Below are 24,979 nucleotides of genomic sequence, written 5' to 3'. Positions count from 1 at the left end.
TCATCTCCTACCTCAAGAAGAAGTTCCTGCTATGGAGAGAGTGCAGTAGGTGTACCAGACTGATTCCTGGAACTACATTTGTGGAGAGGTTAACTCCGTTAGAGTTATATTCACTGGAATTCAAAAGCGTGAGGAGGATCTCATAGAAAGTTGTAAGATTCTAACAGGATTGGACAGAGTAAATGCTGGAAGGATTTTCCCAATGATGGGAAAGTTTAGAACTAGGGGTTACAATTTAATGATACAGGGTAATCATTTAAGATTGAGGAGGAGAAATGTCTTCATTTTGAGAGTGGTGAGCCTATGAAATTCACGACCACACGAAAACAGTTCAAGCTGAATCATTCTATGATTTCAAGAAGGAATTGGATGTAACATTTGGAGCAAATGGGATCAAAAGAAATGTGGGAAAGGCAGAAACAAGCTTTAAAGTTGGGTGATCGGTCAAGATCATGATGAATGGCAGAGCTGGCTCAAAGAGCCAAATACATTTGATGCAGCCAACATGAATTTGAACAAGATGTTGATCGTGATTTGAATAAGTTTAAGTATTCAACCACTTTGCCCAAGCGCTCTTATTAGTGAGGTAGAGAAAGAGACACAGAATTCAGTTTGTGATGAAACACGACTTTATTAACAACATATTCCTTATCAAAAACAATGTGAACATTTCCCAAATTCCCACAATATTTACTGTCTATGTAGCTCTATCCATTAGAGAAATAATATTACTGCAAAGATCCATATGTTTTAGCTAAGCCATTGAAATCTCCTTCCTTTCCGACGTAGAGCTGCCTGTCTTCCATGAAAGGTGGATCTTGACGGTTAGTATGGACCTTCAGGCTGGGTCTACCTGGGTTGCCACACTGTCTTCCATTATGTGTCTTACCCCGTGTCTTTGCTAAGGGGGTAGCTTCCAAGTGTGTGCATTTATCATCCATATTCTAACCTTCCTGAATATTCTGTTGGCTTTGGCCAATGGGGTCAAAGGTTTCCAATTGGGTTACGCCAACACTCTTCATTGTAGACATGCCAGGAAGGTGTAAAGTGCACAACCTCAAGCACTGGCTGGAAGTCAAGGTGCCAGGAAATCTGATCAATACTTCTCCAATACACAACTCTCAAAATAATTGTAACTGATTCCCCCTGAATCTTTGTGACCTTTTGGACCTTGCTTTTCACTGTTCTCTGTAGCTAATTTCTGCTGGCTTCTGTTCAATTTAGTTTTGTCAATTTTCTGTCAGGACCAATTTTTTTGATTTTGGGTCAATTCAGAATATCTAATTTTGGGCATGTGGTTGCTCTGCCACAAGGGATTTTGATCAAGTCCCATGGTCAGTAAGATCAAAGCCATTGTAATCTGAGGGAAATGGAAAGAGACATTCTAAAGTGTCTCAGCAATGTGTAAGTTCCCAGGTGACTATTGCTGGCACCTTGTAGTGTTTGCTACCATCATTAGTATATGGTACTGAGTAAGGGTAAGGGTTCTTTGCTGTTTCCAATCATTCTTTGCCTTTGTTTTGGCTTAGGCCTCTTCAGTGATTAGTGGTAGACAATATACTGCTTTAGAGTATCTACAGAAGAGGCACTTTTTTAAAAAAAAAGATAGCAATGTAGTGATTGGAACAAATTTAGCCAGGTAGATCCCATGGAATGTGAGTTCCCTGATTGGGGCTGTGCCAGGGGTTACATTCACTCTAGGAGCCAGCTCTGAGCTAGTGTCATGTACCATGCACGTGTGAATACAGGGTGATGTGGTGGCAGGATACCAACCTTTTGTGGAGTTATTTCAGTGGCATGGAGAGAAAAGCATGCCCCATTTGAGATTCGCTCACAACATTAGGTTGCCATTTATCTGGATGACAGGGGATACCGAAAAGAGCATTTTGAGAACCTAGACATAGTGCTCAACTGTTTCTCCAAGGTGGGTGTAAATTTGTAATCGTAATGGAAACAAAACGCTGCCAGGGCTACTTAAAGAGGACTGGACCTTTCCACCTGTAGCTTTAGGTCAAATTCAGATGTGCGGTCTTATTCTGAATGCAAGTTGAAACACCATCTGGGAGGTTACGTCACAAATGCAGATAACTTGAGCCCCTTCCCACTGGTGGTGCCATCATTCAAAAAGTCTGTTCTGGTTTCAAAACTTTCTGGATACCCTGTAGTCACCACTGATGATCTCAGACAAGGAGCACAAAAGGATCCCATTGCAGCAAAACTAAAACAACTGGTGGTGATGAGGGAAACAAAAGGGCCATCACAACCAGAAGTGAATCCTTTCTGAACTCGGTGAGACCAGGTCGTCATAGAGAATTATTATTATGGAGAGCAACAGTGATTGTCACAAGTAAAGGTCACGGCCAGATACTGGCTGAACTTCACCAGTATCATCCAGGAGTTTCCAAATTGAAGATGTTGGCAAGTACTTATGTTAGTGGTTAGGCCCGGAAGCCACATAGCCATTTTGGTGAAGTAGTGCCCAGCTGATAAGGATGAAAATTACCACCAGCATCTCTGCCATATTTGTGGGAATGGCTGGTAAACCATGGACTAATATTACATTTGTCTATGCCAGTTCTATCATGGGCTCTATGTTATTAACCACTGCGGATGCCATTCAAAGAATGTGTAGAGTTCATTCATCAAATATGGGTACAATGATTGAAAACTGTGAGCAATTTTGTAATAAATATACTTCTGGAGGTGTTGGTCACAGGCAACAGGCCATTATTTACCAATAGGGAATTTGAACATTTCCTAAATTTGAATGGCATTCAATATGTAAGGACAACACCATGCCATATATCATCCCATGGTCTAGTGGAAAGAGCATTTGAAGTCAGGTTTAAAGGAACAGCCTACAACTTCTCTTTATACCAGACTCTCCCAGTTCTTGTTTAATTATAGGCTCACCTCTCATCCAACTACAAGAGACAGCTCCAGCAGAGTTGCTACTGGGGAGAAGATTCTGTACCAGGCTAAATCTGATTTCCTGGACCCGGGTGGGAGGGGTGCACCAATGCCTGATGCACAACTCCTTTAAGCAAAAGTGATTGTTTACTTCAGGAGACAAAGTTTAGTTTTGAAACCACGGGAATAGCTCTGCAAGGATAAGAAGCATGGTCGACATGAAGTCAGGCCCCTGGGCGTGCAACGTTTGGGAGGTGAGGGGGTCCTGAAACAAGCAAGTGAACTACTTGGGCGGCATGGTGGCACAGTAGTTAGCATTGCTGCCTCAAAGCGCCAGAGACCCAGGTTCAATTCCCGATTCAGGCGACTGACTGTGTGGAGTTTGCACGTTCTCCCCGTGTCTGTGTGGGTTTCCTCCGGGTGCTCCGTTTTCCTCCCACAGTCCAAAGATGTACAGGTCAGGTGAATTGGCCATGTTAAATTGCCTGTAGCGTTAGGTAAAGTGGTAAATGTAGGGGTATGGGTGGGTTGCATTTCCACACTGTAAGTAATCTAATCTACGTGACAGCTGCAGTCTTACAAAAGGGGAAGACGCAAAACATACCCAGCCCCTTAGGATATCCGTCAAGGCTGTCAGGACCCATGCGTTCTGTAACTCCACCTAGCATTGAAGAAACCTCTAAGGACAATATGGACACGGCACATATCACTGCCTCAACACTGTTACCACATAAAGATAAAGGTCAATTTCATTTGAAAGACTCTGGGCACAAGAGGTGGGCTACAGTCTGGTGCACGACACCAGAATCTGAGGCAGAGCTACAGGAAGCTGGGGAAAAATTGACCCAGGAGACACTACAGGAAAAAGAATGGGCCTCCGTCCCAAGACTTAAGGAAGGAATGTAGAGATTGGAATGAGGCCAGCTAGGTGAACTTCATAGAATATGTCAGCTTGGTTCAATCAGGGAGTCCTGGCTGACAAATATAAACAGAGTATCAGAAGTTCTGTTCACACTAGGAGCTGTTTCTGAGCTAGCTGTACCAGTGTCATGTATAATGCATGTGTAAATAAAGGGTGACTTGGTGAAGGGATACTGCACTTCTGTGGAGTTATTTCAAGCAAGAATGTTTATTGAATGATAGCAAGAAGTACAATTTGGTACAATTGCATTTGGTCAAACCCAACTACAAGGGTCTGAAGGAGGTGATAATTCTAACCCCTCTGAAAGCTTGATTAGAACTCCTTGCCTTCACCAAAACACCAGTGGGAAGGACGGAGCCAATGTTACATGAACTTTAACCCCATAAGAACCATGGCTTCATACAACAAGAAACAGGAAGCAAAAGGAAATGGTTGCAGGGTATTTATTGATTGGAAGGCTGTTTCCAATGGTGTTACTATGTACCTTGCTTTTTTTGTAGTGTACGTCAATGGTTTTGATTCAAATTTAAGTGGCATAATTAAGAAGTTTGCAGAGGACTCAATAGTGATACTGAAAATAAATTGATTGATCAAGTGGTCAAAAAGTGACAAACAGAATTCAACCACAGAAATGTGCACTTGAACAGCACACACAAGACAAATGAATAGATGATAGTACACTGTGAGTCAGAGAAACAAAAGAAACTTGGAGTGTATGACCCCAGATTGCTAAAGGTTGTATGGTATCTGAATAAAGTATTTAAGGAGACTGAAAGGAGACTTTCTTTTAATGGCCAAGGCATTGGGAATAAGATGAGAACAAGAATGTTGTGCTGAGGTTATATGAAACACTTATTAGAGTGTATCTTGGGTACTTTGTGTAATTCTGATCACTACATAACAAATAGAATGTGACTGCAACAGAAAGTGTACAGAGTGAATTAAAAACAAATTTCCACAACAGGACAGTTTTAGCAATGAAGAAAGATTAAATGGATTTGGTTTGTTTACTTTCAGAGAAAGAGGCCAAGGGGAGATTTAACTGAGTTTTATAAAACTATGAGAATCTGAGGTAGCATGGATAGAGATTATTTGCCTTTTACAGGAATGCGAACAATAAGCGGACACAACCTCAAAGATGCAGTCTTACAAAATACTAAATTAAACTTCATGAGTGTTCAATGTCATGCATTTGAAATTGCTATCAATAACACTAGTAAGTTCAGTCACTGCTCAGTTTTTTTTACATTGCCCACCCTCTCTCGACCAGCAATCTATAGCAATTAGGACTTCTATCTAACATTAACAAGCTGTATCTTACCTTCACAGATTAACGTGCTTTCAACTCACACACTAAACGTCCTTGCATACGTTGACACACTTATCCCTTTCTTGAGGAATTTGGTTCCAAATTAGCAGGAGACTTTTACCTGTGATGGAGGGATAAATGATTGAGGCCATAGGTTTAAGCTAAGTGGAAGAAGGTTTAGAGGAAATGTGAGGAAATACTTTTCACCCACAGGATGGTGTGAATCTGAAACTCACTGCCTATAAGGTTAGTAGAGTCAGAAAGCCTCATGGTATTTAAGAAGTGTTTAGATGTGCACTTTCAATGCCAAGGCAGACAAGGCTATAGGTCAAATGCTAGAAATTGGGATTTAAAAAGTCATGATTTTTTTTGACTGACAAGGATGTGATTGGCCAAACAACCTTTTTAGATGCTGTAGACCTCTATGATGCTATGGCAGTGCTGGCCTCAATCCAACATTGCACCAGCTAACAGTAGGATTTGCCCACTCCACATTCTTCATTGGATGCTAGTGTTTTACTTAACTCAGTTAGCTGGATGCCTGATTTGCCATGCAGATTGATACCAACAGCACAATTCAATTTCCACACCAGATGAGGTCACCACGAAGGGGTTGATCTCAACTGAGGTGTGGTGACCTTCATGTTAAAGTCATCACCTGTCATGTTTAACTCATCACCAGTCATGTTTCTCTGATGAGGGGGCAGCCCTGTAATCCTCTGGGACTATGGTGACTTTTACCTCACTAGATGCTAAGTGTTAATGTACTCAACAACAAGGTGCCCTGTGTGTTTTGTTCCTGAATTGTCCATGTGCTGCTAGTACCACCTTGAAGCTCAAACAGTAGCTTCACAGAAATGGTTTAAAATTATAGTATGGATGTATTAGCTCATTGTGCTCATATCAGCTGGTGCTCATGATTGAAATTGCTGCCACAATCTTTGTCTGGTGTGGAAGAGGTGAATCTCTAATTGGTCTAGAAGAGGCTCTTGTAGTTAATTAAATCTTATTTATTTCAAGCTGGTAATTAGTTACATTGATATGGAAGAAATTGCTACAGAGATTCTAAAGAGGACCAGATATTAGATCTTGCTTCATCAATATCCTAAGTTGTTCTGTCCAGAAGCTAACATGGCATTATCACAGGATAGTGTTCAGCATTAACTGTTTCAGACCCACTAAGAACATTATCTCACCAAAACTTTTTGTTCATTGTGAACATTTTGCATTTGTGTATATAATTACATTTACCACTGCGTTATCTCCTCCGCACCTTGGGACTTGCAAATTCAGGAAATTCTGAGCTTTAATTGTTCTCCCACAACATATTTCCTGTAATTTTGGAGGCCTGGTGGTTTGCTGGATTGAATTTTTGTTTTTATTTTGATTCTTTTCCTGACAGTCTGAGATTTGTAGGTTCTTTGTATCACTAAGTTTCCAGTTGGGTTTATTGCAATTAATCAGTGGCAGATGATCAACCTGCAATGTCTATGTCCTAAATGCAACAACCATCTCAAATGTGCATGAGAAATCATGTCTCAGTAATTTGATTGAGATTTTTGAAGAAGTAATGAAGTGGACTGATGAGGGCAGGGCAGTGGATATGATCGTTATGGATGTCAGCAAGGCATTCGCCAAGTTCTTCATTCTAGACTGGTCAATGAGGTTAGATCACATGGAATACAGGAAGATCTAGCCATTTGGATACAGAACTGGCTCCAAGTTGGTGGTGGAGGTGTTCTTTTCAGACTGGAGGCCTGTGACCAATGGTGTGCCACAAGGATTGTTGCTGGGTCCATTACTTTTTGTCATTTATGTAAATGATTTGGATGTGAACATTGGAGATAGAGTTAGTAAGTTTACAGATGACACCAAAATTGGAGGTATAGTGGACAGTGAAGAAAGTCACCTCAGAGTACAATGGGATCTTGATCAGATGGGCCAATGGGCTAAGGTGGCAGATAGATTTTAATTTAGATAAATGTAAGGTCCTCTATTTTGGAAGGGCAAATCAGAACAGGACTTATACAATTAATGGTGAGGTCCAGGCGAGTGTTGCTGAACAAAGAGACCTTGGTTCATAGTTCCTTGAAAGTGGAGTTGCAGGTAGATAGGACAGTGAAGAAGGTGTTTGGTATGTTTGCATTTACAGGTAGGTGCATTGAGTAGTTGGGAGGTCGTGTTGCAGCTTTACAGGATATTGGTTAGGCCACTTTTGGAATATTGTATGCAATTCTGGTCTCCTTTCTGTAGATAGGATGTTGTGAAACTTGAAAGAGTTCAGAAAATATTTCCAAGGAATTTACAGAGTTGGAGGGTTTGAGCTATAGGAAGAGGCTTAAGAGGCTGGGGCTGTTTTCGCTGGAGCATCAGAGGCTGAGGGGTGATCTTATAGAGGTTTATGAAGTCATGAGGAGCAAGGATGGGGTAAATAGACAAGATCTTTTCCATGGTGTGGGAGATTCCAGAGTAAGTCAGCATCAGTTTAGTGTGAGTGGAGGAAGATTTAAAAGGGACCTTAGGAGTAATTGTTTCACACAGAGGGTGGTGTGTGTATTGAATGAGCTGCCAGAGGAAGTGGTGGACAACATTTAAAAGGCATTTGATAGGTATATGAATAGGAAGGGTTTAAAGGGATATGGGCCAAGTGCTGACAAAAAGAACTGGATTAAATTAGGATATCTAGTTAGCGTGGATGAGTTTGACTGAAGGGTCTGTTTACATGCAGTATACCTCTATGACTCTATGACTATTGTATATGGTTGGACTGCTCCTTATATGCATTTTGATTGTTTTGTTGCTATTAATGTGGAATCAACATCTGTAGTGAGATCAGGAGTTAATTCTTCAGCTTTTTCCCTGTCAGCAACTCTGACAATGCCAAAGTAAATAAGAAGCTTGACCCCATGCAGATAAAAGCAGTCACTAGATCGAAGTTGGTATTGTTTCTCAAGGACAACTTAAATATCCTGACTCAGTTTTCCCATTCAATTTTAGATATCTGGTAAGCTTGTGACAGGTTCCAATCTAGACCTTATGAGAAAACATCAAAATCTGCATTTTCTTAGAGGCATCCTTGCTCATTTCTTCTCATCAAGTAAAGAAACTAGATGTTTGTGATCAATTACGATGAGCACATCAAACCAAGATGTAGTCTGAAAATCTCCTACAAGCACAAGTAACCAAGAGTGCCCATTTCTCAACCACAGCATATCACGTATTTGTGTCTGATACCTTTGTGATATATAATAGCCTGGTTTACAACATCCATCTTCTATTTCTAGGAACATTACAATTCCCACGCCTATAACTGAACCATTGCCTGCCAGGCTGATTGAAAAAGATTGATTATAGTGTACTAAGAAATCCATTCATATCAACAATGGGTTTCATATCCTCTGTAAAGTTTTATCTTGATTTGAGCTCCATCTCCATGTCTTCTTGAGTTGTCTTAAAGGCTCTATAGTTACTGCCAAGATTCACCTATTCGACTACCATTCTTAAGAATCTTTGAACATCCTCAACTGGCTTCAGAGTCAGGAATCTGTAATGGTTTTCATTTTCTGAGGATCTGCCATTATATCTTCACTGTAGACAATGTGTGGAGAAAGTGAGGACTACAGATGCTGGAGACCAGAGTTGAAAAATGTTGTGCTGGAAAAACACAGCATGCCAGGCAGCATCCGAGGAGCAGGAGAATCGATGTTTTGGACATAAGCCCTTCTTCAGGAATGAGGCTGGTGTGCCAGGCGGGCTGAGATAAAAGGTAGGAGGGAAGGAATGTGGGGGAGGGGTGCTATGCATATGATAGGTGGAAGGAGGTGAGGGCGGAGAGGTCGGGAAGAAGAGGTGTGGCTGTGGTAGCGAGTTTGTTTCAGGACGTGGCTGAAGAGCTTCAGGGCAGAGGAGATGACCTGGGGGTACAGTGAGAGAAGGACTCACTGAGATCCTTGTAGAGGGAGGAGGAGAGCTTCTTCAAGGTAGGCATCCTTGCAAGAGGATTTGCAGTAGGTTAAGATCAACTAGGAGAAAGTGAGGACTGCAGATGCTGAAGACCAGAGTTAAAAATGTGGTGCTGGAAAAACACAGCAGGCCAGGCAGCATCTGAGGAGCAGGAGAATCGACGTTTCGGGCATTAGCCCTTCTTCAGGAATGAGGCTGGTGTGCAGGCGGGCTGAGATAAAAGGAGAAAGTGAGGTCTGCAAATGCTGGAGATCAGAGCTGAAAATGTGATGCTGGAAAAGTGCAGCAGGTCAGGCAGCATCCAAGGAACAGGAAATTCGACGTTTCGGGCATAAGCATAAGAAGGGCTTATGCCCGAAACGTTGAATTTCCTGTTCCTTGGATGCTGCCTGACCTGCTGCGCTTTTCCAGCAATACATTTTCAGGGCTGAGATAAAAGGCAGGGGGGGGAGGGAATTTGGGGGAGGGGCGCTGTGAATACGATAGGTGGAAGGAGGTGAGGGTGAGGGTGATAGGCCGGAGAGGGGGTGGGGGCAGAGAGGTCGGGTAGACAATGTGTGCCAATAACTGAATTTGTTTTTTGGAGAACTCATACTTGTCATTAAGGGTACCCTATTTACTTGGAAATGCTTTGAGATTGCATGAACTACTCAACCATGCTCTTAAAGCATTTCTAGATATATCAATATGTTATTCATATGGTATCTGACTACCTGAAAAACCATAAAGTATTGGACATTTTGTGTCACATTAATCACATACAGCATGGTCACTGTGCCCTTCCTCCTTATTTGGTGCACCCAATCTTGCAAAACACCTAACCAATGATGGGCATTCCTATGGACAGCCCCAGGTTCTCATGATCTCATTATGTTTAATGGATGTCTCCAGGCCTTGGAATTTTTCTGTGCATCCTATTAATTTGCATTCCAAAGTTACTGATTGTAGTCCTGTTGGTCTGTCTCGGACTTGCTGATTTCTAAAGCCTGCTTGAATTCTGTTATTCATTTTATTCTATATGCTGTCTCTATCAAATTCTGTTATTCCTCTTTTATTTTCCATTGTCCCAATTTTATATATACATATATCAATAAAAGCAAAAGACAGTTGGTTTTAACTAATATTAGTAATATTAATTCCTGTTATAAAGTTAGTTATAAAGTTATACTGCTATTTCTACTGTTAACACATTGTAACTAAAACATTGTGAAAAATCTATTTTATTCAGGATGTACCAGGCATCTTTTTATAGATAGGGATAGTTTATCTGAGAATAATTAACTTTCACATTGAGGTTTAAATACTTTTCCCCAAATGCTTCTATTTGAATTTGGTTTTACGTGTACCGATACTTACATTGAAATCTATCTCTATGATTATCTGAAGATTTTTTAATTAGAACCTATTTCTTAATATTGTGAATAACTTCAAAAAAACAACTAATTACTATAAAATAACTTTAGCTGCTGTTTTCACAGCTGCTCAATGAGTTAGGCTGGCTGGTTCATGGGTTGAGATTTACACCCCTTGTGCTGTTCACTTAATGGGACAATATCCTTTCATTTATAAGGCTGGAATCAATCACTTGTCTATCCTTAGGCATTCTGTTATTAAACTGTCCTGGATGGTTGTTTGTAGGACCTCCCATTCACCTTGGTGTAGGCCTACCATTATGCCTCACTTAATTGTTGCAGCCAGATGTCTTATTCTGTTTAACCCTTGTTGGCCATTTTGTGTCTTTCAAATATGGGCCACCCTTACACAAGACAATCCCAAACGATAACCTGTTGAACTAAACTTTTCCATATGGAGTAATAATTGCAGTCGGCAATCTTGAATTCTCATTCAACGGCACATTCAGAATCCACTAGTTGAGAATTGGTAAAGCTCTGTTTTGTATAGTTTATCTAAACTCGGAGCAACCATGGGAATAAACAAGATTTCTCTCTCAAAACCCTAATGAGCTGTGAATTGTCAACACAAATTTGAAATGTACTGTTAGGCTTATGTATGGTTACCTTGCCCAAGAAATACTTGGTTGGTTTTGAAATTAAGAAATGATGCTAGTTCTGCAAATTTCTTCCTAACTTGCTTAATTAAAGGGATGTGGAATCTTCCTGGGTGTAATCTTTCCTTGGTGCCATGGGATATTTAGTAGTTAACTTCACTAACCCTTTAAATAATTTAGTTATTTCTGCTCAGCATAACCTTAGCTTCTGCTGTTTCACCTTTCCTACCTTTGCATAAGTTTGAGGCTAAGACGTGTCTCCCTATTCAATAGTGAGAATTTTTGATTGTGAAGAATGTACAGGTTTTCTATTATTTGGTATTCCCCTTTATTGGAGAATGGATTGTGTTGTGCCTTTGAACTTAAATGCTATGTCTCCTGAAACATGTAGATGCACTATAATCAATTGTAGACGATCTGTTAATAACTATTGCTGCAGTATCTAAAACATGAACTTTATGATATGACTATTAATTTAAATATCAGCTTTCAAAAAAAAATGTTTGCTCTGGATCAGATATTTCTTCAAATAAGACGTTAAGTTTGTCTTTTGCTGTAAGCTGGTCTAATTCATTAACCTTTTTGTGTGGGTAGCGATTTGACTTTTTACTTTTCTGAAACTGCGTTAAATAGGTAAAATAAGAAACAAGTTCTGACTATTTTATTCTGTTATTCAATGTGTTTTTTTAAAGGATATGCTTAGTGATAGAGCTCTTTGAAAAGACCTTTCTTTCAAGACTTTCTTTGAAGATCATCTGAATTACCTTAAAACTGAAAGCATGCATTAAACTCCGCATTGAGATAGTGATGAAAGAAGATGAAGGATGCAAGAAATTATGCAAAATTTAATATTAAAGAAAGTTAAAGTCAGACTATAATCAATTTAAAGAATGATAGTAATTTTTATTTTAAATCTTTATGCTGGTGTTTACGTGCACTGAAATTGCATAAGATAATTGTTTCCAAACAGCTTGAATTTGTTCATGTACATAACCAATGCCTTAATGATCTGAGCACATCCCAGGGAGTAGACATTGTGTTCAATCAGCATCCTGGTCCACTTTAATCACCATAACATAGCCAAAGTGAAACTAATTACATTTTATTATTATTACATTTTTAATTGCCTTCATGTGTAAACAACAGATGATCTTTGGGGTTTTGCACAAGATGTCTGAAGGCAACTATTTTCGCACTGCTACCCCAATATTGCATACAAATCATATTCTGAGAAATATTATAAATGAGGATGAGCTTAAATTCCTGAAAGATAAATGATGCTAATTAGAAACAGCACAACCTACATCTTAGAAATAAACAGTGCCGTGTGAAAGTGGATCGGCACAAAGCCAATACGCTAGCCTTGGACGATATCTTCTGTCCAATTAATATGTTCAAAAATGAGCGTAATCTCTTTTGAACATTACTTTACTTCACATGGTACAGAACAATGTTTAATTGAAATCGTTCCTTACATTATGCATCTGTTTGACTTGGAAGGCAATAACAGAAATGGGAAAACTGCAGAGAAGAAGAAACAAATTATTGTTTTCCCTAATATAGCTCTTACTAATAAACATAGACCATAGAACAGTACAGCACAGAACAGGCCCTTCAGCCCACGATGTTGTGCTGACCATTAATCCTCATGTAAGGTAAACCTAATGTACGAATCCTCAAATTTCTGTGACCATATGCATGTCCAGCAGTCTCTTAAATATCCCCAATGACCTCGCTTCTACAACTGCTGCTGGCAACACACTCCATGCTCTCACAACTCTCTGCGTAAAGAACCCACCTCTGACATCCCCTTTATACTTTCCGCCAAACAGCTTAAAACTATGACCCTTCGTGTTAACACGTTCTGCCCTGGGAAAAAGTCTCTGGCTATCAACTCTATCTATGCTTCTCATTGTCTTGTACACCTCAATAAAGTCCCCTCTCTTCTTTTTTTCCAATGAAAAAAGTCTGAGCTCAGTCAACCTCTCTTCATTCGATAAGCCCTCCATTCCAGGCAGCATCCTGGTAAACCACCTCTGAACCCTCTCCAAAACATCTCCACATCTTTCCTATTATAGTGCGACCAGAACTGGACATAGTATTCCAAGTGCGGTCTAACCAAATTTTTATAGATCTGCAACAAACTCACGGCTCTTAAACTCAATTCCCCTGTTAATGAAAATTAAAACACCATATGCTTTCTTAACAACCCTATCCACTTGGGTGGCAATTTTAAGGGATCTATGTACCTGCACACCAAGATCCCGCTGTTCCTCCACACTGCCAAGAATCCTGTCTTTAATCCTGTACTCAACTTTCAAGTTCGACCTTCCAAAATGCATCACTTCACATTTAACCAGGTTGAACTCCATCTGCCACCTCTCAGCCCATCTCTGCATCCTGTCAATGTCACGCTGCAGCCTACAACAATCCCTATACTGTCAACGACACCTCCAACCTTTGTGTCATCTGCAAACTTGCTAACCCATCCTCCAATCTCCTCATCCAAGTCATTAATAAAAATTACAAAGAGCAGAGATCCAAGAACAGAGCCCTGTGGAACACCACTCACCACTGACCTCCAGGCAGAATACTTTCTTTCCACTACCACTCACTGTCTTCTGTTGACCAGCCAAATCTGTATCCAGACAGCTAAATTGCCCTGTATCCCATTCTCCAGACCTTCTGAACGAGTCTACCATGGGGAACCTTATTAAATGTGTTGCTGGAAAAGCGCAGCAGGTCAGACAGCATCCAAGGAACAGGAAATTCGACGTTTCGGGCATAAGCCCTTCATAAGCCCTTTCCTGATGAAGGGCTTATGCCCAAAACATCGAATTTCCTGTTCCTTGGATGCTGCCTGACCTGCTGCGCTTTTCCAGCAACACATTTTCAGCTCTGATCTCCAGCATCTGCAGACCTCACTTTCTCCTCGGAACCTTATTAAATACCTTGCTGAAGTCCATTTACACCACATCCACCGCTTGACCCTCAGCAACTTGTCTAGTAACATCCTCAAAGAACTCAATAAGATTTGTGAGGCATGACCTGCGTCTCACAAGGCCGTGATGACTGCATTTAATCAAGCCATGCTCTTCCAGATGGTCATAAATCCTATCCCTCAGAATTCTTTCTAACACCTTGCAGATGACGGACGTGAGACTGACTGGACTGTAATTGGCAGGGATTTCCCTATTTCCTTTCTTGAAGAGAGGCATTACCTTTGCCTCCTTCCAGTCCTCAGGCACAACTCTGGTGGAGAGCAAGGTTGCTAAGATCTTCGCAAGTGGCGAAGCAATCACATTTCTCGCTTCCCAAAGCAGCCTAGGACAAATCTGGTCTGGCCCTGGTGACTTGTCGATCTTGATGTTTGTCAAAATTTTCATCACATCAGCTTCCTCAATCTCTATCCGTTCCAGCATGCTTACCCTGCTCCTCAATGGTTTCATTCACTACTAATGTTTAAATATTTCTGCAGTAAAAAGCCTTTTTGCCATAATGTGCCTATATAGTGCCAAAAGTCAAGAATGTTCAGCACGATGTATACTTCAGGTCATATCATAAATACAGGTTGATACCATCCCAACTGATGTTCATGCTGAACAATTCAACTCCTGTGAAATTTAGCTTGGTAGATTATATGTTCAATTAACAACAGATATCAAGAAACAAATGCAGTTATATATGAAAATATCCATTATAAAGAATGCAATAGCAAAGCATTTAGAAACGCATATTATGACTAAGCAGAGTCAGCATTTAAATGGTTTATATTTAATTGAACCATATCATGGTAACGGGAGCTCAGATATTATGATGGTGCTGAAATCACATGGACTTTGTCAGTGTAGTAATGATCAAAATGTCCATGTACTTGTTGTTTTAAAAGAGACAAAGATACCTCTTAGTTCAAAAGTATTCTGATTCTACAAGACCCTCTGCTTTGCTCTGATTAAAGCTGTTGTTCATCCGAGGTAAATCAGGCCACAGAGTTAAACATGGATTGATATATTATGTATGTCATTGAAGTTAATTATGTTGTAAAGTGCAAGTTGGGTAAATGTACCCTGACTAACCTTGACTAGTTTGCAGTAACCCCTTTTAAATCATGCACAACATGCAGTAAAGTAGACAAAGGGGGCAAGAGTCAGAGGAAGGTCCAACACAAATTTATTGAACATTTTAACTAAAAAAACCATATTTACCAGACTCAACTTGCTCAGACTCTCACCTGCTCCTCACCATTCCAGGCCTCCAGTCTGCTCAACTCTCAGCCATTGGTACAAGCTGTTCTTTAGTCATTTGAGGGTTGGATGATGCTTCAGGATCTGCAGTCAAATTTTAAGCTTCCCCTCTTGTCTAGGAATGGTTCTGGTCTTTAGATCACAAAGGTGGTCTTCTAGTCTGGTCAGTTTGATGATGCTCACCACAAGATATAAACAGCTGGAGATGCTGTGCAGCTCAGCTGACAGTTGAAGCTGCTCTCTGGAGGTGCTGTTGAACAACGTGCAAAAGGGCAGAGCGATCTGTGGCTCCAGCTTGCCCCTTTTATCCACCTCTCCAAGCTCTTCTTGAAGATTCCATGGCCTGTGTCCTTTACTAGCATTGGGCATGGGCAGAAAAATCACAGAACATGCTTTGAACCCTGAACTATCAAATGCTGTCCTTGTCATGCTGTACCTCTGGCCTCCAACTCAGCTGAGTGCCACCAGGTTTGTGTAACAGTTTTCTAACAGTTTAGGTTCACTGGAGGTGTAAATAATGGTTCACTCTGAAACAGTGTGGTCATTTGCACTTGACCAGGCAATTCCAGTTCGATTGGAAGTTGATTGTCCAAAGCTTGGTTGCATAAGTACTCTGGAAATTAAAGAATCCAGCTTGGTTTAAACTTTGCTTTCACTTTCTGATTTTTATTATCCATGCTCATGAAAGCGTGTCAATATAACCCTGAAGGTTATGGGTCATCCATCCAAATTCTCTTCTGTTAACTCAGCAAGTGTCAAGTGAGTTGGATCACAGCATTGTCCAAGATATTGCCCAGGAAATTATTAGGTTTCCAGGAAAGGGGTCCAAATACGTAACACTAACTTACAATATCTTGCAATGATACTGGTGGTAAAACAGCAAAGAGGAAAAAAAAGTGAAGAAAAACATTCAGTAGTCAATTCTTAAATATTGTACAATTAACTATATACAGGAAAGAGTCTGTACTGCAGTGGTGATCAAATTATTTACAAGTTAGCCAAGATGTTGTCCATAATAAATGTTGGTACCTAATGTTTGTTGAGCAGTACACTCTGATTGCACCTTTGCAGCATTGTTTCTGCATTCAAGAACACAATGTGTTCCCATTTCCACTTTAAAACTGGAACTGTTAGGATGGTTACAGACATTAAAGTGAATAAAATGAATAATAGTGAGGTGTAATAGGAGGAGAAACTAAGTGTGGAGTTATGCATTTGTGCTTTAGTTCCAAAATCATCCTACCAATTGGTAAATCCTTTTTTTAACATCTTCTTGTACTTACTCAGTCTGTTGGACAACAATAGTAAAATTTGTGTTCCTTTGCTAATTGTGTCTGCACTTGTTGCACTTTCTCTAATAGGCACTCAATTCCAGTGTCATATTTTTCTAAATAATCTCCTGAAATCCGTCAGAGGTCATCATTTACATTAACAAAGAGCTCATGTGTATGTTGATGCATTTAGTTACTCCTACTGTAGCTTATATGTGGAGTCTAATGCAGAAACGGGCGCTATAGATGTCACAGTTGAAGATTCAGTGTTAATAATGTTTTTTGGAAAATTGTGATGCAGTATCGTCCCTCCCCCCAACCCCCTTATGCCAATCGAATGATGTATTGTAGAGTTTAAATTGGCACTTGTCTGAAAACCACACAAGGCATGTTGATTTGAATGATTAGGACAGAGGCTGAAAATTACTTGTTTGGTTTACTGACAGTTATCCAGAATGGTACTTACAAGCTTTCCTCCTTTTTCAACAGTGTACAGTAGGGCGCTATTATATTCTAACTTCATTCCCTCTCAGATAATGCCGATATTTTCAACCACTAAGACTTTTAATCTATGCCTAAGGAGACCCTGCCTAGAGCTTCCTCACAGTCATTGTCAAACCAGATCTTGGTTAGGTGCCATAATTAGCAATTCAAAATATTGAAGTGTTTCCTCTTCTCCTCTCATGGAACATGTGCTCCATTTGCTTATCACTGAATGGAAACAGAATCTATTCTTGGTTAGCCTTCTTGAGGTCTGCCTCAAATGTTTTATCATTCACTGCTGTAGATATTGCATAGGGTTCAATTCTGCTGCCTGCTGTCAGCATCCATTTTTCCTGAGATGATTTAATTTATTGTCCTAACACCATTAGCAAGTGTTGGCTAGCCTGATTTTCCTCTAATTCCCCTTCAGCATCTTGTCCGTTATCTTAGGTTAAAATCCTGAGTTTATTGTTGAAAACATACACAAAATGTACAATTGATGGAGTACTTCCATATCCACCACAAAGAGTGGGTCAATAGCAGTATTACTGATCAACCTGGTTAAGTTCTAAAACACATAAGTACCAGACTGGACCTGTGGTAGGTAGTGAGGAAGCCAACAAAATGGAAAAAATAACTCATCTTTAACAATGTGCTGGTTGCAGATACATTTATCTGTAGTATTTTTGGTAAGAGTGACCACCGCACCTTCCTATTGAGAATATCCTCGATTGTGCTGTGTGGCACTATCACTGTGCTAAATGGGACAGATTTTGAATAGATCTAGCAACTCAAGACCAGGTATCCATGAAGCATTGTGGACCATCAATACCAGCAGAATGTAACCTAGCACAATGATAATCTCATGACCTAACATATTCCCCACTCAGCCATTACCATTAATCCAGGGGATCAACTCAAGTTCAATGGAGAGTTTAAGAGGGTATACCAAGAGCAGCAAGAGGCATTCCTAAAAACGAGGTGTCAGTCTAGTGAAGCTACTAAAACAGGACTGCTTGTTTGCCAAACAGCATAAGCAGCAAGTGATAGATAGAGCTAAATGATCCCACAATCAACGGATCAGTTCTAAGCTCTGCAGTCATACTGCATCCAATCGTGAATGGAGTGGACAAGTAAACAAAACTCACTGGAGGAAGAGGCTGCACAAATTATTGCAAAAGATAAGGCTGAAGCATTTGCAGCAATCATCAGCGAGAAGTGCCGAGTAGATGATTCATCTTGATCTCCTCCAGTGGTCACCAGCATCACAGGCACCAGTCTTTAGCCAATTTGATTCACTCTACATAATATCAAGTATTATTCAATGGCACTGGACCATGAAAAGGCTGTGTACACTGACAACGTTCCAGCAGTAGTACTGAAGAACTGTAATCCAGAACTTGCTGTTTCCCAGCCAAGGTCTTCCAGTACTATTACAGCACTATCATCAACCTGACAATGTAAAAAATTGCCCAGGTTTGTCCTGTTCACAAAAAGCAAGACAAATCCAACTTCATCAGTCTACTCTCTGTTATCAGTAAAGTAATGAAAGGTGTCATTGACAGGGCTGTCAAGCAGCATTTGCTCAGCACTACCCTATTCGCTGGCATCCAGATTGTGTTCTGTCAAGGCCACTCAGCTCTTAAGGTCATTGCAGCTTTGTTTCAAACATGGAGAAAAGAGCTGAATTCCAGAGGTGAGGTGAGAGTGATAGGTCTCGACCACATTTGATCAAGTATGGCACCAAGAAGCCTGAGCAAAACTGAAATCATAGAATTTTGAATCCCTTCAGTGGGAAAGAGACCTTTCAGCCCATCAAGTCCACACTGCATTTCTGCATAATGTCCCATCGAGACCCTGTCCCCCTACATCCTTGCAACACCACATTTGCCCTGGCTAATCCATCTAGCCTGCACATATTTGGGCTGTCGGAGGAAATTGGAGCACCTGGTGGAAATCTATGTAGCCACGGGGAGAATGTGCAAATGGCATGGTGGCTCAGTGGTTAGCACTGCTGCCTCACATCACCAAGGTCCCAGGTTCGATGCCAGCCTTCGGTGACTGTGTGGAGTTTGCACATTCTCCCCATGTCTGCATGGGTTTCCTGGGTGCTCTAGTTTCCTCCCACAGTCCAAAGATCTGCAGGTCAGGTGAATTGGCCATGTTAAATTGCCCATAATGTTAGGTGCATTAGTAAGAGGGAAATGGGTCTGGGTGGGTGACTCTTCGGAGGGTCGGTGTGAACTGGTTGGGCCAAAGGGTGATTTCCACACTGTAGGGAATCTAGACAGTCACCTGAACTGGAATTGACTTCTGGACCCTGGCACTGTGAGGCAACAGTCCTAACCAGAGTGGGGCAGGACATGGGGGTTCTGGTGAAATGAAAACTTTGGCTGACACCAAATTTATTCATTGCAGCCTGCATTACTTCTGAACTGTGTACCCTGATTAGGGTCTATACTGTGGCGAAGATCCCATCTGGGGAGTACATGCTGCATTAAACAGCCCATTGTAATTTTAGAAGTGCTAGTCCAGGTTTAGAAAATAGAACAATAGAAAAGCATAGCACAGAACAGGCCCTTTGGCCCACGATGCTGTGCGGAGGATTAATCCTAATGTAACATAAAATAACTTAACCTATGCACCCCTCAATTGACTGCTATCCATGTGCTTGTCCAGCAGTTGCTTAAACATCCCTTATAGAACATAGAACATAGAACAATACAGCACAGAACAGGTCCTTCGGCCCACGATGTTGTGCCGAACATCTATCCTAGATTAAGCGCCCATCCATGTACCTATCCAATTGCCGCTTAAAGGTCGCCAATGATTCTGACTCTACCACTCCCACGGGCAGCGCATTCCATGCCCCCACCACTCTCTGGGTAAAGAACCCACCCCTGACATTCCCCGTATACCTTCCACCCTTCACCTTAAATTTATGTCCCCTTGTAATACTCTGTTGTACCCGGGGAAAAAGTTTCTGACTGTCTACTCTATCTATTCCTCTGATCATCTTACAAACCTCTATCAAGTCACCCCTCATCCTTCACCATTCCAATGAGAAAAGGCCCAGCACTCTCAACCTATCCTTGTATGACCTATTCTCCATTCCAGGCAACATCCTGGTAAACCTCCTCTGCACCCTCTCAAAAGCTTCCATATCTTTCCTAAAATGAAGCGACCAGAACTGCACACAGTACTCCAAATGTGGCCTTACCAAGGTCCTGTACAGCTGCAACATCACCTCGTTACTCTTGAATTCAACCCCTCTGCTAATGAGCGCTAATACACCATAGGCCTTCTTACAAGCTCTATCCACCTGAGTGGCAACTTTCAAAGAGCTATGAACATAGACCCCAAGATCCCTTTACTCCTCCACCTCACTAAGAACCCTACCATTAATCCTGTATTCCGCATTCTTATTTGTCCTTCCAAAATGGACAACCTCACACTTGACAGGGTTGAACACCATCTGCTACTTCTCAGCCCAGCTCTGCATCATATCTAAGTCCCTTTGCAGCCCTCCTCACTATCCACAACTCCACCAATCTTCGTATTGTCTGCAGATTTACTGACTCACCTTTCGACTCCCTCTTCCAAGTCATTAATAAACATTACAAACAGCAGAGTACCCATAACTGATCCCTGCGGAACTCCACTTATAACTGGGCTCCAGGCTGAATATTTACCATCTACTACCACTCTCTGACTTCGACCAGTTAGCCAGTTCTCTATCCAACTGGCCAAATTTCCCACTATCCCATGCCTCCTGACTTTCCGCATAAGCCTACCATGGGGAACCTTATCAAATGCCTTACTAAAATGAATTAAAATCCAATGCTCTACCCTCATTCACATGCTTGGTCACCACCACAAAGAATTCAATAAGACTCGTCAGGTAAGACCTACCCTTCACAAATCCATGCTGGCTGTCCCTAATCAAGCAGTGTCTTTCCAGATATTCATAAATCCTATTCCTCAGTACCCTTTCCATTACTTTGCATACCACCGAAGTAAGACTAACTGGCCTGTAATTCCCGGGGTTATCCCTATTCACTTTTTTGAACAAGGGCACAACATTCGCCACTCTCCAGTCCCCTGGTACCACCCCCATTGACAGTGAAGATGAAAAGATCATTGCCAACGGCTCTGCAATTTCCTCTCTTGCTTCCCACATGATCCTAGGATACATCCCGTCAGGCCCGGGAGACTTGTCTATCCTCAAGTTTTTCAAAATGCCCAACACATCTTCCTTCCTAACAAGTATCTCCTGAGAAGTTGCAGATGGATTTTAATTCAGATAAATGTGAGGTGTTGTATTTTGGGAAAGCAAATCTTAGTAGGACTTATATACTTAATGGTAAGGTCCTAGGGAGTGTTGCTGAACAAAGAGACCTTGGAGTGCAGGTTCATAGCTCCTTGAAAGTGGAGTTACAGGTAGATAGGATAGTGAAGAAGGCGTTTGGTATGCTTTCCTTTATTGGTCAGAGTATTGAGTACAGGAGTTGGGACGTCATGTTGCGGCTGTACAGGCCATTGGTTAGGCCACTGTTGGAATACTGCATGCAATTCTGGTCTCCTTCCTATCGGAAAGATGTTGTGAAACTTGAAAGGGTTCAGAAAAGCTTTACAAGGATATTGCCAGGGTTGGAGGATCTAAGCTACAGGGAAAGGCTGAACAGGCTGGGGCTGTTTTCCCTGGAGTGTCGGAGGCTGAGGGGTGACCTTATGGAGGTTTACAAAATTATGAGGGGCATTCATTAACGGCGCAGTTGTCCTACAAAGCACTTGACCGAAGTTATATGCTTTGGAAATAATATGGGTCACTGTTCCAAATAACTTTCTGACCACTTTTGACAAGAGTTACTTTTATGGAATTGTCCAAAAATCTAAGTGCCCTTAATTTGAAATCCAAAACCCAAATGATAACTTTTTTTTTAATCACAAGATTAAAAAGTAATTACTTCAATTTTATGCATGCTTTGTTTTGGGCAAGGCAAAAAAAAAATTACAGTAAAGGGGTGGAGAGTTTCTTTAATTATGATCACTCACATTTCTTATAGTCATGTTGCTTTACACTCATTTTCATATTCATGGATAAGTACCAGCATGATAAATTTCTTGAAGAATTGAAGCACATCAATTTTAATTTAAGTATTCAGATAGAGATACAATGAATAATCCTCAATAATTTAATCATACAAATAATTTCAGATAAAATATCTATGCAGGGTCATGAGAGCATATAGGAAAAGGTAATTACATCATGATGAGAGTGATAGACTTAACTGAACAAAATATAACTGGTGAGTACAATGAACCTATTTCTGATTCATACTTATCTGACCTCTTGGGATATTTATTCTGAAAAGTAATTTGTTGATAGGTTTGACTGAAGGAAAGGTTGTTGCATTGGCTCTGACTATGTTCCTTTTGTCAGTAAATGGTATAGAGTGATGTAAATGATATCAAAAACTAAGTGCATGAAGGTACAAATTTTAATTGAGTTGTTCATGTGAGAAAGCTTCTGTCAGGAGTTAAAACTTGAATATTATCGAGTCATGATACACAAAACTATGACAACCTATTATGCTTCTTATACGGCTATCAAGCCAAGTGGCAAATATGTTTTAAAATCTGTTTGTCCAGTTGTAGAGTGTATGATTAGTCTGTTGATAAATTGAACAATGCCAGTACTCCAAACATGAGCAGAGAGAGCAGGCTTTAGGATCAAGGAGGTCTACTCATTGATTTTTTTTATTGACAAAGTGTGAGTTAAGGAAACTTTTTAAAGCTGAAATGCTAGTGTTTGATTTAGGCTATGGTAAAGTGATGTTGTCTTGAAATAATATAATTGCATAATCCCTTTATTCAAGATGGGAGGAAAGCAGAAATCAGGAAACTACCAGTCAATTAACTTAATGTCTGTCACAGAAAAAATCCAGATAATCTGGGAAGAGTCAGCATTGTTTCGTCAAAGATAAATCAAGATTAATCAATTTTTGAAATTCTTCAAAAGAGAACATGAACTATAAATAAAGGGGAACCTATAGACATCCTGAATTTGGATTTCTAGAAGGCATTTGATAAGGTACCACATCAAAGGCTATTGAGAAAAATACAAGCATAGGGATAACATATTTGCATGAATAAAGAATTAGTTGGCTAGCAGAAAAAAGAAAGTCAACATAAATGTATCTTTGCCTGTTTGACAGAATGGATTATTAGAATCTTAAAGGGTTCTATACTGAGGACTTAAAGTTTTATAATTTAAATCAATGACTGCAATAAAGGGAGTGATGGCATGGGAGCTAAATTTGCACTTACCAACAATATAAGTTGAAAAATATATTGCGAAGAAGATATAAAGATGTTGTCCTTATATAAATATAAGGCAGATATAGATAGGTTGAGCGAGTGGACAAAAATTTGGGATGCCATATAATGTGAGAAAATGTGAAGTTATTCACTTTGATGGGAATAACAACAAAAACAGAGTACTACTTAAATGGAGCATGACTGCAGAATTCTGAGGCAGAAAGTGATTTCAGGTGTTCTTGTCCGGAGTTATAGAATGTTAGCATGCAGGTACAGTGTGTAGTCAAGAAGGCTAATACAATGTTATCCTTTATTACAAGAGGAATTGAAAATTAAATTAGGAATGTTATACTTCAGTTATAGACGATATTGGTGTGACCACACCTTGATTACTGTTATACAGGATATTAGTGAGGCTACATCTTGAAAATTGTGTGAAGTTCTGGTCTCCTTATTTAAGGAAGAATGTCGATGCATTGAAGATCGTTCAGAGGACGTTTACTAAATTGATGCTTAGAATGAGTGGGTTGTATTCTGAGGGTAGGTTGGACAGACTGGAGATGTTTCCACTGGAGTTTCAAAGAGTGAGAAGTGAATTGTTTTAAGCGTAAAATACTTAAATGTTTTGACAAGTGGACACAGAAAGGATTTTCCTCTTGTGGGTTAATCCAGTACTAGGGGCACAGATGTAAAATTAAGGATCATTCTTTCTGAACAGAGTCAAGGAGAACTTGTTTTCTCTATCAAAAAGTTTGGTACTTTCAGACATCCTTCCTCAGAAGCCAGTGGAGACAGAATCATTAAGTACTTTTAAATCAGAGGTGAATAGATTTTTGTTAGGTAGGAAAAGCAAAGTTTATTGAGAGCAGATGGGAATGTGGAATTCAAAGCAAATAGATTATCATGATTTTATTGAATTCCAGAGTTGAGAGCTGAATGGTCCACTGTGCTTCTGTTTCATGTGTTTCTATAGCTTCTTGCGGAAATGCATAATTTATTTTCCATTTTCCATGTACCTCAAGATGTCTACAGAATGGGAACACAGCACATATTTTCAAAAAGAAAAGATAGTGATATATTTGTGAAAGTCACAATTGTAAAAGAGGGCCATTTATTTTTGATAAATTCATAAAATATTCAGATTGGGATTTTGAAATTATATAGCTTGATTCATTGAAAGAATTATTATTTTCACCCCGAGTTCCACATACTAAAAATGATTTGTAGATTCTATCACAGTGTTAGTTGGTGTAGACAACTCTTTAGAACTGGCTGAAGGTGAATTAGGGCACATTAACTTACTATGGTTTATAATGTAAACGTGGGGCTCAAAAACACGGCAGTTTATATTGTGAATTTTGAATACCAGGAACAAACTTCATATGCAATCCACTGAGCACTGTGAAATCTGAAAACGGAGTGCCAAAGAAGTGAAACTCAACATATCATTGTATCACACCTCCATGCCTAACTGCGTAGAATAAGACTCTGTTCAGAAGCTGAATTGAAAACCTTATCATAGAATCTCTACGGCATGAAAGCAGATGT

The sequence above is a fragment of the Hemiscyllium ocellatum genome, chromosome 2, assembly GCF_020745735.1.
Source record: "Hemiscyllium ocellatum isolate sHemOce1 chromosome 2, sHemOce1.pat.X.cur, whole genome shotgun sequence".
NCBI lineage: Eukaryota > Metazoa > Chordata > Chondrichthyes > Orectolobiformes > Hemiscylliidae > Hemiscyllium > Hemiscyllium ocellatum.
Note: the sequence above shows the minus strand (reverse complement) of the source record.